The sequence below is a fragment of the Thunnus maccoyii genome, chromosome 15 (genome assembly GCF_910596095.1).
Source record: "Thunnus maccoyii chromosome 15, fThuMac1.1, whole genome shotgun sequence".
Lineage (NCBI taxonomy): Eukaryota > Metazoa > Chordata > Actinopteri > Scombriformes > Scombridae > Thunnus > Thunnus maccoyii.
Genome location: NC_056547.1, coordinates 21,378,387 through 21,394,660, shown reverse-complemented (window position 1 = coordinate 21,394,660; position 16,274 = coordinate 21,378,387). Strand labels below are relative to the sequence as shown.

Sequence of the window (16,274 nt, the reverse complement as noted above, 5' to 3'; positions counted from 1 at the left end):
GAATATGAATCCCATATCAGCTGTAGTATATTGGTAAATATACCAATCGGCAAAGGTCTGACATCTACTGTAGTGACATTTGTGACATTTCCCTGTACCTGTGGGAGGGAATTTGAACTCTTTAAACTCTCACATTATCAAGACTAAGACCAAACTACTTTATGTTATAAATGTCACCAAAGCTCAGCTGAGGCATGTTCGCATTGCAGTGTAGTGTCTCTGCTCTCCGCTGGTTTGGGGGTGGTATTGGATGTCCTTTAAAGTCTCTGCCGCCTTGAATTAGACTAGGGAATATCGATATTAAAAAATACGAGGCAGTGTCAAGAATGCGGAGCAAAGTTGAGGCTAACTTGTTGTCACAATCAGGCCTATCCCTTAGAGAGGCCACAAATCTCATTTCCTATTTCCCACCTCTGTGGCAAGATACCAATTCCGTCATCAAACAGTGCCCTCTTGGGCTCAACAGCATTGGTGGGAGGATTATAGTGGAAAAACAACATCACACAGGAGAAGAAAGAAAACAGTTGTGTTCTTAGAGAATGGCCATTGCACACTAGCCATCTTCATTATGTTATTAAATGTTATATTAAAATGTATGAAATGAAAATGAAAAGAAATCAGATGAAATTCACTCACACTACTTAATGAAAACCTGTACATCTCATGGAGCTTAATTAAATTCAGTGAGGCGACTTTAGATATTAGAATCAAAAACGTTGTTAGGTAATATAAAACTGCAAAGCACAAATGTAATAATAGGTGAGTCAGAGTAGTCAAACAAATTGAGTTATAGAAATGGCTGATGAGGTTCTGTTTAATCAAGCCTTGGTTGCCAAGAATAAAGCAAGAACATTATGCTCTGCTCCATGAGTGGAAATGTGTGGGATGTTCTATAGGTTGAGAATGATGAGGCTACACATGTAGAATTTATAGGCCAATAAGCATGTAAAGGTGGCCAATCAACTGTATATAGCTGGAGAGCAACAATCAGTGCTGATGAAAAATTATGGCTAGATGTTGATTGGGGAGGTCACACAGAGAGGGACGCTGAACACATGAGCGGCCTCTCATCTCTGATGTAACTGGTGATACCGGTCACGGTGGTAAGTGTATCACTCAGTTTGAGTCAAGTGCTGCATTAGTGGGTTTTTTTTTCATTTTATGAAAAGCTGATGATTGAAAGGGAAAAGGAGAAGCTACATAGATATGTCAGGAGTCGAGGAATATGGTTTAACGATTACAATAACATGAGTAATTGCAGTTTAGACTAGTTTTTCTAAGTAAAAGATTATTTTTTTCTTTTATCCTGTTTACAGGTATTATCTAATTGTTTTCCTTGGTGTCTGTATTATTGATGGGCAGGGACATGCTCACATATTGGCAAAAATGGCTCGAACCATGGCCCCTTTGCTCTCACAGCTAAAGGACCAAATGAGTAAATATTATTGGTGTACTGTTATATTGGTATTGCTGTTGTTATTCTCGGTGCTGCTGCTCTTGTAAGCTCCAGTTCATGTCAGCTCTTAAAATCCTTCATCTTCAGTTTTGACTGAAGGAGCTCCATTCTATTCCATTCTTGGAAAGTGCCAAATGAATGGGATGTAATCTGTTTTTTATGGTGATTTACTTGCATGCAGCATGTATGCTTGCCTGAAACTAAGGTTATATGGCTGTTTAGTTCTTAATTGGTTTTCATTATCAGTTCATTAGTGTAGCATGCAGTGCATGGAGGATATTTGTGTTCAGTTATGTGGTCAGTGTATTGTAACTGTTTGCCTTAAACTGCTGTAATGTAGTAGTTTGGGAAATTTTCATTGGTGTAACACTGGGAATTGTTTGTTAAATTGCATTAGAATCATACAGCAGTTTCTTGACATTTTACATGTGTTGGCTACTGGTTAGCCAAGATGTATGTATATAATATAATGTATTTTTGGACAATGATAACAAAAGGGTAATGAAATGTTTGCCCACTATTTGTAGAAGTTTTGAAATAGCTAAATTGCTTTGCATGTGAGGTTTATTCATATATTCATTTGAGGTTATTGTTTTCACTCAGACCACACACACACACACACACACACACACACACACACACACACACATCTGCATGTGTTCTTTACCTGCCTCTACCTTGAGCTTGAGTCAAATCCATAACTGCTGACCCAAACCAGCTGTAGCCCAGCAGTCTTTGTAAAGCGCACCATTTGTGTGAATATATACGCATGTGAGAGATGGAAGCGCGATGGGGAGGAAGAAAAGGGGTGTTGTTTTTGCAACTGAGCCTCTGTCCATCAAAAGACATTAATACGAGATATGTGGCAGATTCAAACAATTCTTGCCTCAAATTACAAATGCATAGAGAGATATTTCTCCCTTGAGGTGGCTTGTTTATGATCCAATAGTTGCAGAGTTGCTGTAAAGGAACAGAGTTCCCAACATACTAAGAAACGCACATTTCTCCCCTTATTTCCTTATTATTCATCTCTGATATTAAGGCTGAAAATCACATTAGAGGAGAAAATCATTAATAATTTTCCCTTTTCTGCACTGCCTTTTACTAGATTTACTTTTATCTAAAGGGCAATTTAATCGGAGGAGGGAAGCTACTTTTATCCCCCAGCGCCCCTCTTCTCTTTGTCTCTCTCTTTTTCTCTCCCTGCTTTGTTATTACACGATGACGCTTTGTTCTGTTAGTACTTTACACATAGAAAAAAAAAGTTCTGGGAAGTGAGTTTCTGAGTCGGGCGCCTGACAGACTCCTCCTGATGTGACATTAAATTAATAAAACAAATGTGGTTTGCTGAGATAGGGCACTTTAAAGGAGGTAAGAGGAAAGAAGCAAAATCCTCTTCCTCCACCTCAATTGCTTCGCTGGTGTCCTTTTTTCTTTCTCTTTGGAGTATGTGCGGTTCAATGTGTGTGGGTGTGTGTCTGTGTGTGTGTGTATGTGTGTGTTTGAGTGCCTCACCTTCATAGAGTTTAAATCCTCCAAATCCTTCTCTGTTGGACGGTGGCCTGTCTGGCTGTTCTATGGTATGGAGATGATTCCTCACAGCAGCAGTTGCCTGCTGTAGTTTGTGGAAGAGTTCCAAAACACACACACACACACACACACACACACACACACACACACTGCAGTTTGCAGGGTGTGTGCCAGACGTACAAAACAGGCATTATTCCTTCTATTTTGCTAAAATATAAAATGTGTTGCTGGATTTAATGGGACTTTCCACCTCTTTTCCACTGTAACCACATACCTGCACATTTGAAGGCCTGCTTGTGTGTGCACACGCACAGTCTCACACACACTGACCTTTACGTCTTCTCATTAAAAAGCGCCATCCTCCCATACACATCTACCACCCGGTGATCAGGGAGCTAAGACCTTCAACCTCATCCCTCTCTGGGGGGGAGGCACTGTGGCAATCAGCCCCCTGCCTGCCTCACATCCATCATACCTGACCAGCACTGAGTGGTAGTTATACAACACACACAATCACACAGTATGACACAACATGTCTTGATGTGACTCACAGCTATATACCCAAACTCTGTCCCCACAGAGTGCACCACCACACCTTCTATTAGGGTATTTTGTAATATTTCACTCAGATTTAAGCCTGAGCTTCTCTTTTGTTTTTGTTTTTTGTGTGTATACAGACCTTGCCACTCACAGCTAGAGACCACCCTGACACAAAATGGCTGATGCTCATACCTGATAGAAGCTGAAAATTGATGGGATGCTTTTTCCTCCCTCCTGTGGACAGCCACACTCTGCAGAAAGAGCATGACACTAGCTAGTGCAGTTTCATGTACTTAAATGTTCTTAATAAAAGCTTTCAAATCTTTTGAATCTGATGTGTGTATGAAAGCTTCAGCAATACAAGAATAAATGTACGCAATTACTGTTAATGTTAACGCACATAATGTAAAGGTCATATTTAATAGTCAAAGGAATAAGTGTCCATGAGTGTATGCATTTTCTTTTTTTATCCCACAGCTTGGTAAATAGACATGTAGTGTTGCTTTGTCTTCATTCTCATCCCCTGTCTACCTTGCAGCCATTACTTATGCACATTTGCATATGGAGTAGTCAGGAGGCACTGCTGGTGTTTTGTGCTTGCTGGTGTGTGTGTGTGTGTGTGTGTGTGTGTGTGTGAGCTCATACTGTATGTGTGTGGATCTGCTTTCATTTATGTCCAACAAAGGCTGACTGAAGAGCTCCCCGTTTCTCCACTTCGTATTGATCCGTTAATTGTGCCGCTTAGGTGTAAACATGAATCAATGCTATGGTGTTGCAACAAATGAGTCACACAGGCTCTAAATTAATTACCCAAAAATAACAAGCGGGGCCCCTAGTGGAACAAACAAAAGGGAGAAGTGGTCCAAAGTTATGATGTTACAGTCAGCTGGGATGTTTCAGCTACAGGAGAGTTCTGTTAGAGCACCTAATGGAAGACTCTTTCATCTGTGGATCTGAATTATCTGCTAAATTAGAAAAGTGCATGTTGGTTGATGAGACATTGCATTTAATGTCTAGTATACGTCACAGGGGACATACATACATATTATATTATATGTAACCGGAGAAGATATTTTATGCATGCTTTCCATGTACTGATATTTAATAATCAGCACTCTGTATGAATAAGAAATGGGAATATATCTCACATATTATTTTAAAAAAGATGAAGCAGTATATCTCAATTTATACATGGACATCCAGTAATAAAGGAATCAATATCTTGCCTGCAGAGGAGAGAATGATATGTCTATGAGTCTGCTAAAGAGGTCACAGCAAATCTGGTCACAGGCAGCAGGCTGAGAAACCTATCATGCCTCGTCGGCTCACACTTTCATGTTTATAAAACAGCTTCATCATTTGGTGACATTATTATGGTGAGCTGTGATCCTTTTTTCTGAGCAGGGCGACTTGGTATTAAAATGTTTCATTTAGAAGAGACATTTGAAGTCACACAAAAGCCCACAATGCCAGATCTCCCAGTTTTCAAATAACGTTGCAATTCTGAAAGAATTGTCTATTAGCATATAACAGCGTCGCAAGCTCTCCTCCATGAAGCATCAAACCATCATGCAGTTCTAAAAAAGATGAAACGCTGAGTTTGTTTTTACTCAAGAACATTTTTTTCATTTATAATACACTCAACACGTTTTTTTTTTTCTATTGTCCTGTGTTTTTAGTCTTTCCTGTGGATGGCTTTTAAGTCTTCATGTCTCTGTTCTTTGCTGCTGCCATCCTAATCCACATTTGCAATTAGTGCAATGAATAATGAACACCCTTGTGCTCTTGATACTTCCTGTCATGTTATTTTATAGATCATACAGTGCCTGAAATAGTACTAAAAGTTGAATTGAGGAGGATTAATTAGTATTTTTTTGACACTGATTAACAGAAAAATACTCTTTAATGTCAAAGTGAAAACAAATCGCTACAAATGGATCCAAAATTAAAAATAATCACAAAATAATTGTTTGCACACACTCTGCCCGACCAAGGTCACATTTGCTCAAGACAAAACAGGAATTTCTCTCTTATGTAACATAAAGAGATAATGACTGGCATGACAATAGATTTTTCAATTTCTGACAAACTGTAACATCCACGATTGCAGAATGCTGACCCTCTCCCACATCCCTCAAAGATAGTGCTGGAGAATAAAGGCCACTTTGACTGCAGTAATTACAGGCTACACATCACTACCCACCAATTACATTGCAATATTTTGATTAGTTTGCTACTACAAACAGGAGCCAAGGCAGTTCTGTGTAAGCTATAACAAGAGGGAGTCTTTCAGAGTAGACACAAAAATATCTGAAAGAATATTAACCACCCCCAAAAGAAAAAGAACAGCAGCAACAACAACAATACTACTACTACTGCAGTAATTATGATTTATTGATTTAGCTGGAAAATTAGCAGACTTTTAACATGGTTGATTCACCCAAAGTACAAAACAAAGCAAACAAACCAAAATATTTTCTCACTGATGTACCTCTAGTGCCATGTAGAATATTTGGTTTGATTTGTTTGGTGTCTGAGATGTCTGTCTGCCTGCAATAGAGGTCTTCATAGGTCCAGTTGGTTCTTAGTAACCAAAACCTGATGTGGAACAGAAAAAGACAGACGGGGTGCAAATCATATTCATTCTAATCAGGTCATGTCAAAATTGCACTCTTTAATGTGAGCCAGACAGTGTAAATTATGACAACCGTGTCTCCTGGAAATTTGGTTTAAATAGTACTAATTTGTTTTCTTAATTATGTTGTAGTAAGAACTGCAATCACTGTCTTGATTATTTTCACATTTAACATTTTTTCAAGGGAAAGAAGAGTTTCATGTCTGTACAAAGGCATACAAAGTGGAGACACTAGAGACCAGGGTCCATATCTTGAGTCCACATGTGTTTAGGTCAAGGCATTAAAAGCACTTAACTGGTTAAAGGTTAGGGGAAAGATGGTGGTTTTTCCAAAACAGTAAACATGTCACATGTGATGTGCTTCAAGTCACTGTGGACTTCTTCTGTGTTAAACCAGGACCACTTTTTTCCCCCCTAAAATACCAATAATGCTTTAGTTGCTACTAATAGATATCGAATTGCAAGCGCAGATTTTGTAAGAAATCATCAAAGCAGTCAATAGAACTTCACATATGATTAAAACACCATCGCTGACGTGTTTGAGCTGTAGCCCTCCTCAGAGAATGAACAGTGTTAACAGCAAGTCACTTATATACAAGACTATCAAGGTAATGACTTATTCCAACATGAACAAATTAAATACATCATCAGTGAACAAATGACTGATAGGTTCAGGATCAGCATTTTGCAACTTGTCAGATATGTTAATTAACAACATTACCTCATTATGTTATTTTTTAATGAAATCTGAGCAGCATCATGTTTCCTACAAACCATATTTGCTGTTGCAAATTAGTTGTATATAAACTCAATTTCTCGGTGACAGGGTTGATTGTTAAGTGCAGGTAAATGTGCTGCTACTGCTATTATTCAGCTTGTTAATTGGTAGGCATTATGTCTGGCAGTCCTCAGGTCCTTTTTGAGTTTTTTTTCTTTAAACTAATCCATGTATGTTGAAGTCTGTTATGTTTCCATGGGTTTGTTCTGTTCAAGTCCAAAAATAAACCTGCACCCACATTGGAAATTAATGAAATAATTCGCAGAGCTCACAGCAGTGAAAAATTATATTAAAAACAATCCACTAATCCATAGAACATGCTCAGGTCTGCAGATATCTCAAACCCTGGGCAAATGGAACCAAGTGACAATAGATGTTTCCTCTGCGGGAACCAACCCTTTAAAGAACTTTATCACACAGTTTGCTTTCAATAAAAAAAAAGTTTTGCATGTGGACATGTATGCACACACACACAGTGCGTCTAGGTGCCTGTCACAGATATTGTGGGGTTGAGGGGAAGTACTGTGATTGGGGTTGAGACCGGGAGACAGAGGGTAAGGTTCCCTTTAGTGAGGAGAATTGGTTTGACCACGTTACACCCCTTTACACAAAGACCCTCACGCACACACAAAAACTACTCACATATGTCACTGAGAAGACACAAGGGACCGAGGCTCAACCTTGGGAGGAAAAGCTTAAATGCTGGTTGTTGGGCCAAGAGAGCAGATGAAAACAACATCCCTCTAAACTGGCTGCTTTTCTTTCTGTCAGCCCTCCTATCAATCCATCTTCTCCTTCTCCTGCCCCGTTCCCAATTCTTCACTCTGTCAGTTTTTCAAGCCATCTATTCTGTTGTTGTGTTTCACTCACTCCCTCTCTTTCTTTTACTCTCTGCATGCTATTCCTGGCATATTGTCCTCTTTCCCAGATGGTAGCTGATCTGGGAGACTTCTCACTCCACTCCCATATGGAGCCCCTTCACTGAGCGGAGAGGCTCTTGATCCCCCCCCCCTCTCTTTCCTTGGCTGGCTGGGGTGAAGCCAAATCCCTGATCAGGTCCCTGTGGAGGACACATCCCTCTCACTGGGTGGCCAGGTACGCAGCACCAGGAGGCTGAGCTAGAACGACACACATACAAATATGCTTACTCACAAATTCAAACTTCTATCCATTTCATGGTAGATATGGCTATGCGTGGTATCAGATCCATCCCATATGGCCTGCTACGGTGTGCAACGCCAGTTAAAGATGCTCATTTTCCCTCATTGGTTCCTGAAGCCATCTGATTATGGTTACATCATTCCATTAGAATATATATTGCATTAATAGATTCAATTTCATGATTACACAGGTAAATATCAGATAATCAGACGGGTGTTCGTGGGATAGTTGTCAACCGGGATACATGATACATATTAACATTTTCCACACTATGCATATGTAGATGACATGATTGAATGCATGGGTTGTTGCTATGGGAGTTAATGGGAATGTGCTAGCAATCGGTTTCTCACAGCCTATTAAATTGCAGCTATATGCGGGCGGACTTAAATGGATAACTAACATGCTTGGTGCATAGGGACAGGAGCGATAGTGAGGGATGACTGTGGGCAAAAGAGAGGGAGGGAGTGACTGCGCGAGTCACAGAGCAAAGCTGAGACATTAGACAGTGAGGGGAGCCAGGGAGACACATTTTGAGGCGTGTTCATAAAGTTTGACTGGAATGTAAAATTTGCTTATTGTTTACTATCAGAGCAAGAGGGAGTTGAAATTGGCCAACAAAGTCACTGTGAGAAGCTGTTATTAATTGCTGTGTGCTTTGTTACCACCATGGGTGTAATGATCAAGTGTGGGTTGTTTTAATCAGGCCTGGCATGATCTGATGAGCCCTGGAAAGTTGATGTTACACACTGATGGATTTATGTACTCAAGAGAGATAAGAATTAAAAAGAGAAATGGCAAAGAAAACAAATAGAATTTAAAAGGGAATGAAAAGAGAAAAAAGAGTTGGAGTGAAAGGGTTGTGGAGACAAGAAGTTACAGAGAAATGAAAGTGGAGTACACTGATTGAGAAAAGGCACACATGGATGAGGGTATGGCTCATACACTCTCTCACATACACACACATACACACACGCCGACTGAGTGAGCAGCAGGGCTGTGGAGTGTAAGCAGGTGTCCTATGGGAAAGAGTGTACCATTAGCAGATCATTTCCCTCTCCGCTCCAGCAGGCCCTCCTCTATCATACCTCTGCTGTCAGCACTGCCTCGGAGGATTACTGAGAAGGAGAGAAAGGGAAGTGAGAGAGAGAGAGACTGAGCAGACGGGTGGGAAAGGAGAGTAGAGTGTGAAATTGAAACTTGCATAGCCCCTATGTGCCCTCAAAACTGTGATTATTACCCGGTAGGCATTCTTTTTTTCTTCAGATCCATATTCCTCCTGGGAAAATATAACCGGAACATAATGTGTATTGTACAATCGAATGTCCGTATTTACTGTATGGTCTTTGGGTCATATTACCAGGGGCTACTATAAAAGTAAAGATGGCAAACATATGAGATATAGCTGGTGACCGCATTGTAGTGAACTTCAAAAACTTGTCCCTAGCCACACAGCAGACACTTTCTAAAAAATGTTTCTGTGGTTTGTTTGGCGGAGTCGGTCAGTCTGTGACACCTCCCCTGATCCCTGACCCTCTGTCTCTCTTGAGAGCTGCGCTGGCTGGAGGCAAAGTGGTGGCCCGGCTGGCAACAAGCCCACTGTCATCAGAGATAAGGACACCTCTCTACAGCCAAAGCCCAGGGACAGAGGGAGGAGATGCTGCGCAGATGGAAGATCAAACAGGAGTAGGTGGATGGACAAAGGGTGAGAGGGGTGAGACAGATGTAATGAAGTGGGAGGAGAGAGAGAGATGAAGGTAGGTGGGTACATTAATGGAAGCCCAAATCCTCCAGTACATAACCCTCAGCTGCTGGATGTTACAGACATGTACATACAGATATCGAGATATCCCATGGGGTGCTCTACTGTGACATAAAAGTAGGCTGCAAAACAGTGGCTAGCTATAAATAACAGTGTGCTAAGCAGGCTCGCAATAGCCCATATAAAAAAAAAAGAAGCTAGGGCACACATGGATTCATACACATGCAAGCGTACATATTGTACACAAGCATTCATGCATGCAGATGCAGGCCAACAGAGTATCTTCTGTCTGTATGAGCACAGTACTTCCTCTCTGATTTGAACATACACACTCCTATTTGCAGTCCAGTCCAGTATCCAAAGAAATTACATTCATATTGGATTCTACAGAGCACAGCAAGGTTCAACATTCAATGTCAATGCAGTAGGTGTTGTGCCCTTTATTCAGCCAGATAGAAAGTAAGAGTGTAGAGGTCATGGTAGTGGATGAGTGGATGGGTATGTAGTGCAGCTACCTTTCATGCCTGTTTTAAACCATAACCCTGATCTCACCCATACCTTTAAAAAAGTGTTTTATTTGCCTGACCTTAAAGGATTGTTCTTAATGTCAACAGAGCTAAACCAACAATGAATTGATCCTACTTACAAGTATTGGGTGTGTATCCGAAGCCAGTTATATCTTATTCCTCTGTGCCATAGACCTCCGTTGTTATCCAAAAACTATTAAAAACACATCAATGAGTCACACTGTTGCACTGGGTGACACATTCCTTCACCACAAAGAGTTTAGGGCATGTTAGTTTGTTTAGAAAGAATAATTTTAGTATAAAGTCAAGAGGTTGTGATATGCAGCACAACAAGCTAGCGTGTGCCGTAGGCAGAACTTCTCTCCAGAGGCTGAAAACATGATCGCTGTTACTAGTGAAATTCTTCTTTCTAAACAAACTAATGTGCCAAAAACTCTTCTTGGTGAAGGAAAAAGTTACCCAGTGCAACGTGTGGCTCATTGACATGAACAATAATGGAGGTCTACAGCACATATATCAGGCTTTAGATCCACACAATACTTACATGAGATCTATTGAAAATCACCAGCAATATCCTTTAACCATACCATAGTTTATTTGCCATAACCACAAGCTTTCCCCATCTTTAACCAAACCAAAAAGAGTAACTGCACCCAGGAAAATAATCAAGCCTGCGCTGCCTGTTATTGGTGATTACATGGTCTTTCAACACTCTATGCAGATCACACCTAGTTGTGATCATGAGTGGAGTCAGAGGTTAAACAGACTTTCAATTCATAGCAAGCAATTCTTATCCTCCATAAAAGATGCAGCATGGAGTTAAGGGCAGCACATGCTGGCAGAGGATGACCCACCAAAAGGCCTGCACCCATTGGTTTATGCATCAACACACTGGCAGCGTGTTGATGCACATCCATGTGTCAGGATACGGACAGGATCAGGGCAACTTCTCTCTGTGTGACACGTCTGATGCGGTCTTCAGGCGACAAATGAAGTAATCCTCTGCAATGTGGCTATTATGTTTTACACAAATATTGTAAAAATGTTGTCTGTTGTCTCTGGAGACAAAAATATGCACATTAACACACAGTTTTTGTCCTGTCCACATGGGGAGAACCCTATGGCAGGAAAGCAGACCTCTGATTGACCTTAGCCAACAGTGTATTTGCTATACATGAACAGTAAACCACAACAGAAACTGATGCTCTTTTGTATAAACAGTATTTGACCTTGATTCTCATTCTCTCAATAGATAAGCAAAATAAATGCTTCAGACAAATAGCCTGTATGATAATTTGAAAAGTGAGTCCAAAAAAGCCCAATAATACATCACATCTTCAGTGCTCACTCTGTGACAAAGCCCTCAATGTCAGAACATCAATGATATGATGAATTAATGATTTGTGGGTTGTCAAACAACAACGTCTCTGTTACAGCTGGCTATTGATGAGCTATCTTGCAATGAAGGTAAATGATTAGAGGTGGAACCCGCTCTTGTCTGGAGTCACTGAAATAAATCACATAAATGCTAGAGCAATACATCTTTATCCGAGGGCTGTTTCTTAAGTGTTTGAAACATGCACCAAAGAAGATTTCATAATATTTTTGCTGGAACAAAAAAATTCATTAAGGGTGGAGGAAAAAGTAATTTGTTATTCACATAAGCCCCTCAAAGCAAATAGCTTCAGAAGCTAGGCAGCAATACAATAAGGAGAACACTAATCATTATGGAGCAATGGAGTTAAAATGTAAATTAGATGACAATCCATCCATGCAGTGTTCTGGTTGGATTAATATGACAACTCTCTGCAAAGAGGTCAGCCAATCAGAAGTTGTTTTGGACAGCCATTCCTTGAAACGGGTGCTATTCTGGGTCCTCTTGTTTAGAGAAATATCGCTCCCAGCTCTGACGGGTGCCTAAGGCCTAGCTTGGAGCCTGCTGTAACTATGGTAGACTATTTCCGCCCAATGAAATAGACAGAGGGAATTGCAGCGGCTGCTTGATCTCATATTCACCTTATGATTCATGGATGACAAGAAATCACGGCTTTGGATCTTCTTTAACCCATTTTAAAATGTAAGGGGATCAAACAAATCTGTAGTGCGACAGTAAACTTTCTCCACATAAATTACAGGATTTTTTTTTTGTAAAACTGTCAATAATGCATAGCAAGGTTGCATTATTTTATACTCACTACAGTATAGCTACATTTGCTAGTTCAGGTGCTGGACACCATATAGGGTCAGCTCTGCCCTGCCTGACCTGACAGACAGAGTGGCTGTCCATTGAGGGGATGCAGAAGTAAAAGCTTCACCCCGGATCAGTGAAGCATCCGACACACCAGTCTGAGCTTTTTGGATCTCTGAGGCAGGAGCTGCCTTTCTGTCACTCACTGTGTGAACCTACACACATAGACACCAAAGAGGCAGAAACAAAGAGCATGTACTAACAACCATACAGTCTTGTACTTAAAATGAGATTTAAGTATGATACAGCAGGATCAAAATAAAGGGGACGGTGAAAGAGTATAATTATATGGAGCTAGGTTGTGTTACACTTATAAAACATAGACAGAACTTTAGAAGGAACATGTGAAACATGACAGAAACAAAACACAGTATGAAAGTCAGCACTTTTTTCCCTCTTTTATCCCTTCATCTTTACCATCTCCTCTTTATGTGCCCCCAAGCTCTCCTGGTTAGCGTGTACCCATCTCCTCACCCAGGAGAGAGGGTTGTGGCTCTGCTGCGAGATAAAAGCTTGCACCCTCCTCCTTTAATCTTTCCCTTCCATTTTTGAACATTTTCCCTCCATCTAAGCCACCCTCCCTCTCCCAACTCACTCCTCTATTTATGACACTTTTATCAATGGGTCATGTTGGTTTGTCTTTTGTTCCTGTCGTAGACACTTGGTGCTTGAATTCCCAAATATGCAATCTGCCTGTCTTTTGATGTCTCTGTCCCCTTTATCCTCCTTTTTTTCCTCCTCCTGCTGTCCCTTGCTGTATGTTTGTCCTCCCATCTCATCCCTCAGCTCTCATCGTCATAGTGTTTATACAATTTTGAGAGTTGATCGGAGGACCTTGGGCGATCTCTTATTCAGCCAGACTTTCATTTTCCTTCAGCTCATACATCAATCTGCACCTCGCTTTGTCTTTTCCAGAGAGATACAAAAGAGACAGCTCCAGCCAAAGAATACCTATTTATTTTTACTTATAAATTTGCCTTCCCAACCCAGGGTCAGGTGCCAGCAGTAAACAGACAGAAATGTTATTTCTTCTCCTTTACTCTCTCATTTCCCTCTCCAGCTAAAAGCTTCTATTGCTTTGTTGGTCTCAGCATTGTGCAGTATAGTGTAGGCTCCTCTATTCAACTGATCTCCCTTTGTGCTTTGCTCTGAGCTCCTCTAAGTGATGGATGGTCATCATGGGCTGAGTAAAAAAAACACCCAGAGCAACAGCCATGTTACATAGATTACAAGGGTCTATTTAAAGTTTCTAAGCTGCATGAAATTAAGCCTGTCCTCCTGAGAAAAATGACCCTATAGATCGTAAATTCAGTCGCCAAAAACAACCTATAGTTATGCTTGACTGACAGACGCCATCTATGCTGTAGTAATTATGACCCCGAGAAGTGACGCAGTTCAGATGACGTCTTTATGAGGTGACTTCCTCATTAGGAGGAGGCGGGTTGGGTGGATGGCTAGATAGTTAGTTAGATGGCAAAAAGTTGACTTAGCTGCAGGAGACCACTGTTTGCCTCCCATTTCAAACTGCAATTTAGGGCATTTAAAAAAAAAAATGTAATGTGGTGTTTACTGTTGCCATGACCACAAAGTTTGCCTAACTTTAAGAAAGTAGTAACTACATTTCAAATGAAAATTTTAACCCAAACCATGATCTTTCTCTAACCAAGTGGTTTTCATGCCTAAACCTAACCAGACCTTAACAGCATTGTCACATCATAAAACATAATTATTTTTTAACAGTGATTTGTAATGGTTTTGCAAACCAACATATTACGCTCCTATGTTGGAAAGCAGCATATTATGCTCTTATGGGTTGTCCTGGAGTACAGATATGGTCATGTAATTTGGAGGACTTGGAAGACAATTTTAAGAAATTGTAATAGACTGCATCAAACTCGCACCAACAAATACAATGCTTTTGTGTAATGTTTGCTGCAGCTCTGCTTCATTTCCCAGTACTGAAGAAAAAAATTCACAAACACTCATAAACTATGAATCATCAAACAAGATTGTCATTGAAGCCTGATAGTACACCCACCCAGGTGTTCAGTTATTCCAGCTGATTAGACCTCTTCTCCGGATTGGGTGGGCGTATACAGACATTTCCTTGACTTTCACAGTGGTTTTGTTTCATCTGGAGTGGGAAAGCTTTTACTGCCTTGCCAGATATTGCTTTTTGGTAAGTCAAGTAAGTAAAATGCATGAAACGATGAAAATACTGTTGCTGAGCAACTGACAACAAAAATGGACATTGCCTTTTGCCTCTCCTCAAAAATGATGACTGTTTTAGTGTTTTCAACAGCACATTTATGAGCAAGCAGGGAATGAGCATGAATGGCAATAACGAACAGAGTCACTATTTGTGAATTCAGAGCCAAAAAATGTACACTTTCCAAGTTGAGAGTACAAACAGTGGTCCTAGTCTCCAAGAAAATATTATATGTTGTAGTAAGAAACATACAGTATTTTCTATTATTAATGTATAATCATTTTGCTTATGTTTACAGGCAACATTTGGGAAGGAGGAAAGCAAAGTGGGAGGGAGGTGTTACGTTTTGTACCATAAAAGTTATGAGGAAAACAGGGTTGATGGTATGCATACAAAGCACAATACCTTGACACTGGAGAGTTGGATTGGCATCCAGAGTCCTGTGTGTGGTTAGGTTTGGTTAAGGTTATAAAAAGATTGTGGGTTTGGTTAAAAGTCAACACCATATAGTATCTCATGCTTCAAGTCTCTGAAGACTTTTTCTTTAATGAACCAGACCATGATCTTTCCCTTTCCCTTAACCAAGTGCTTTAAATGCCTAAAAAGAACTATGAAAAGTTTAATGAAAAAGTTTAACAATGCTATAATTGCTACAAGCCGATATTGTATTGCTTCAGGTGATATTGTAAGAAAACAGGAAAATGAAACATTTAACTGAAATGCTTTTATCCAAAACGACGTACATCTGAGAGCTGATACAACACAAGCAGGGATCTAGTCAGGAGAGAACATGGGTAAGTGCAATAAAGCTTAAGTTTGAGTTCAATAGGATGAAGATGCCAACAGGCGGTGCACAGAGGCAATGCACAGAGTGCATAGACGCAATTTTTTTTTCTCTACCTTCATTTCATCAAGTGTAGAGATGTTCGCGAAAGAGCTGGGTCTTTAGTCTTTTCTTAAAAGACTGGGAGGTACTCTGTACATCGAACAGAGTTTGGTAACTCATTCCACCACAGGGGAACTACAGAGGAGAAGAGTCTAGCTAGCAACTTAGGGCCCTCTTGTGGTGGTTGTACCAGGCACCTTTCATTGGCAGGGCGTAGGCAGTGGGAGGGAGTGTAGACCCGAATGAGGGAAATCAGGTAGGCGGGAGCCGTTTTAGTTGCTGCATTCCGTAACATTTTGCACTTCGATATGTTAATTAACAACACTACAACTACCAACCTAACCCTCATTATGTTGATAAAAAAACCACATAACCAACATAATCTAGTTGGCTTTAAGTTTCCTCCAAAACATATTTGCTGTTGCAAATTAGTTGTATATGAGAGTAATTTCTAGGAGGCAGGGTTTCCCATTCAAAATAACTCCTGAACATAGTAAATCAACTAACTTCACCATTGTTTTTGAAGCTCAGGAGTTTGCAAG

The 16,274-nt window shown here is 40.4% G+C and overlaps 1 long non-coding RNA gene across 1 annotated transcript; it reads right to left on the bottom strand.

Annotated features, from left to right (window-relative positions):
• Window positions 1-5,462: 5,462 nt before the first annotated feature.
• LOC121913283 lies at window positions 5,463-15,801 on the bottom strand. The gene is made up of 3 exons (XR_006100285.1): window positions 15,747-15,801; window positions 7,582-8,057; window positions 5,463-6,124 (listed from the first exon to the last, which is right to left on the bottom strand). It is a non-coding gene; the product is annotated as an uncharacterized LOC121913283 (long non-coding RNA).
• Between the last annotated feature and the right edge of the window lie 473 nt (window positions 15,802-16,274).